At 33.7% G+C, this 3,584-nt stretch overlaps 1 long non-coding RNA gene across 1 annotated transcript; it reads right to left on the bottom strand.

Moving 5' to 3' along the window:
* Nucleotides 1–2,400: 2,400 nt before the first annotated feature.
* Nucleotides 2,401–3,303, bottom strand: LOC140184291 (uncharacterized). The gene is made up of 3 exons (XR_011880716.1): nucleotides 2,910–3,303; nucleotides 2,747–2,825; nucleotides 2,401–2,666 (listed from the first exon to the last, which is right to left on the bottom strand). It is a non-coding gene; the product is annotated as an uncharacterized lncRNA (long non-coding RNA).
* Nucleotides 3,304–3,584: the final 281 nt, after the last annotated feature.

Below are 3,584 nucleotides of genomic sequence, written 5' to 3'. Positions count from 1 at the left end.
TCTGCTACACAGACTACAACAAAGTTTCGGTAGTATGAGAATCCCAAAAGTTTTTCATTAATTAAGAGATCACCAAGTGTTGTCCATCTCACATCAACAGAATCATGACAAATAATAGTATCCCATGAATAATCCTTTGTTAATGACCACACCCCTACTGATGAGATAACCTTTTTGGAAACATTCTCACAACTGGGTTTGCTGAAGAAAGAAAAATACAAAGAAAACACATCAGCTTGTTTGTAACTCAATGGCCTTAGCCTATTATAATCTTCTTATCTTGTAATCCACAGAATTAATCCATATAATATAAATATAGTTAATAGCATTAATGATGTAACATAAAAAACAATCCAAGATATTGAAGTATGCTCAAAATATCTTACCTGAAAGTATGCTCAAAATAGACCCTTCTTTGTTTGTTTTTTTTTTATCTTTAATTTTTTCTTATAGAAGGAAAAAGAGAGGGACAAAGCTTAGTTACCACTTACCAGTACTCGAAAGTATGTTCAAAGTAACTCAGCTCGCACTGCTTTTGAAGGGTAAGCCTCCCTTGAACCAAAGACATGCACAACACCACAACTCATGTTCACATTTCAGCAAAAAATTCTCTTACAGAATTATTTTTTGCATTACTTGATGATCTTCATTACTCCAAAATTATCTGTTATAGAATTTTCAAAAACAAATCCTTTTTATTCAAACCAATTCCAGCTAATAAATCAAGAACTCAACATCTTTCGAGAAAATTTATATTGGCATATGTGAAGTGCTAGTGATGAGAGAATTGACATACTAAATGAAAAATTTCTAACAATGTGATGGTGGGTGCAAATCCATAAATCTGTGTTATTTTAGTCATAACAAAATATAATCAAAATCCAAAAATGAAATGATAGAATAATACATGTTTGCTGGGGTACTTTAGGGAGCTTTGATATGATTCATTTTCAACTGCATCTGACTGGATAGAGTAAGCTGAGTTTACAGGAGGCATTGATGGAAACTCATTCTGATGCTTTGAGGGAGTGAATTCGAACCACCAAAAGCTTGTCTGTGTGCTCCCCTCTTTTGTCGAATCATTCCACCGTTTCTGACATCAAGATCTCCTAATCATCTCCTCTTCCAGTACGGCACACCATTCTGCCACTATGCTCTTCCAGAGATGCCATTGAGCCACTACCCTATCTGGTGCTTCTGGCTGGCTTGTAAGCTATCAAACAACAAAAAGAATAAATAAACAACTATCAAATGTACAAATTAAATTTTATCCAAAATCCAATATCATTTGATCAGAGGACAAATAAAAAATTCTCAATAATTCATATATAGTTCATGTAGTTTATCATATTTATTAAGATTTTGCTACAAAAACAATTAAAGAAGATTGATTCTAATCCCACAATTAATTTTTAATTTCTTTATATTAAATATTAAGGTGGTCATATGGATGCTATATTTAAAGAAACCCTAACCATTCAACATTTAAAAGTTAAGGACAAAGTTCTCACAAATATTACCTCTTTCAGCCTAGTGTGAATAACTGAAACCATCATTGGGTGAACTGGAAGAAACACTGAAGAGGCAGTTAATAAGATTGAGTTCTCCTTTCTAAGGACCCTCAACAGACACTGTAGAATAATTATGAAAATTTTAAAAGACATGGAGAACATACATAGATCGCATCAACATTCTCAAAAAACAAAGCTTTTTTACTCTGATTCAATCACAGTTTTAAGGAATACAACAATTTTCACTATCTATACATCAGTTCAGAGCCTTACATAGTAATATTAGATGAAAGACTCATATCCAAGAGATTGAAAATTGATATCACAGCAAACAGTCCTTAAAAACTGATCAACAATTATACTGTTGGTTCTTTGGCTTTTGATTGCAGTTTATAGTAAAGGAAAGCAATTAATTATTTTTTCTGTTGAGGCTAATGTATTAAAAGGAATTATATATTTACATGTAAAAGTATATATGTATAGATATTTGAATTGCATCCACAACCTAATCAGCAATATAAAGCTACATTGAATAAGTAGCTGATGAACAATCACAATGATAATACGGTTTAATAATCAAACTTCAATATTTTTTTTTGAATATTCAGACGTACTTTCTCCCTAGGTTTTCCTCTAATGATGTGTATGAATATCCTTTACAATTTTTAATTTTCAGTTTATTAAAACCCGAGTCACAGACTCACAGACCAACTTGATGGAAACCTGAAGCTTATATCACCAAATAAAAGAGAAGGAAATCAAACAAATCATCGACAATGTGAGAAAAGCTCTTAACGTTAGTTTCTTGTCCTTCTCATACAGTATAAACTTCCTTAATATTTTACTCAAGACGTTGTATTTCAATAAAAAAAATATTTAATGGCAGAAAAGAATAGGAGAAGAAAAAAACACAGTTCGATTCCTCAATCATGAATATTCTTTCCTAAAAAATTGAAGAAAACGATACACAAAGAAACATGCAATTATAATTCACCATTCAGCTCAAGCTCGAGGTTTCTCAACCAAATGCATCTCAACGCAGAAAAAGCAAAAGGAATAGCAAGTCAATGCAGCGGAAGTGAGAGAGAGTGATGGCTTACAGTAACTCACAATTTGCACCTAATTTGCACGGGATTATGCTACAAGATTATGTTCCTGCACCCAATTTGCAAACCCAATTTATCATATAACAGCCCATTAACTTTCGATTAAGAAAAACACTTGTGATGGCTTACCAGTAAATTTGCAAACCCAATTTATCATATACTCCCATCAGTTGTGTACACTGGATATTCAAACGGAGTAAATGAAAGCCTGAATTGTTAAAAAAGTATAAGATGAAGAGATAATTAACATAAAAAGGGGAAGCTTAGGGAGAGTTAGAGGGAGAGTAGTTACGCGCAGCAACAGAAAGGAAGTTGCTTGAAGGGGGTGCGATGAACATCCTATCTTTGTTGTGTTGCTTCTTCCCCACTCTGCCGCCTCTGAAATCACCGTGAAAGCTCTGTTCGCCTCTGCTCCTGAAGCTTGCATCTCCTCCTCTGCCTCCTCGTCTCTTAGATCTTCCTCTCCTCTTCTTGATATTCAACTCTCTTGCCTGTGACTTGTCCAGTACTTCTACCACGTCGTCGTTATGGACGAAGAAGATAATAAAAGAAAATCAACCAGAGAGAGCGCGCGAGAAAGAAAGAAGAGAAAGAGAGATTGAAAGAAATCAAGGAAAGCTTTGATTTTTAAACTTCTAATTTTAAATTTGTTCACTCTTACCCTAATTTCAAATGCTCAAGTTTAAATTCTGATCCAAAAGGGAAAGAACGCGCCCACCGGTGAAATATGAGAAGAATCCAAATTTGATTTTAATTTCAAATATCCCGCCTAATTTCTGTTGTTGTATTGAATACTGACAACTTCAGGCTTTTGTTTCGTTCGGTAGGATTATCTTTCATCATATCATATATTGATTATTATTATTAGTTTTTTTAGTGTACCACTTGTCATGAGTGCAGACATACCACTTGTTGATCATTGAAGCTGGACACTTGTCAGATAACAAACCTATTACTACTCTCCTAT

The sequence above is a fragment of the Arachis hypogaea genome, chromosome 4, assembly GCF_003086295.3.
Source record: "Arachis hypogaea cultivar Tifrunner chromosome 4, arahy.Tifrunner.gnm2.J5K5, whole genome shotgun sequence".
In the NCBI taxonomy this organism is placed as follows: domain Eukaryota; kingdom Viridiplantae; phylum Streptophyta; class Magnoliopsida; order Fabales; family Fabaceae; genus Arachis; species Arachis hypogaea.
The sequence above is the reverse complement of the archived record's forward strand: the minus strand, read 5'-3'. Positions and strand labels throughout refer to the sequence as shown.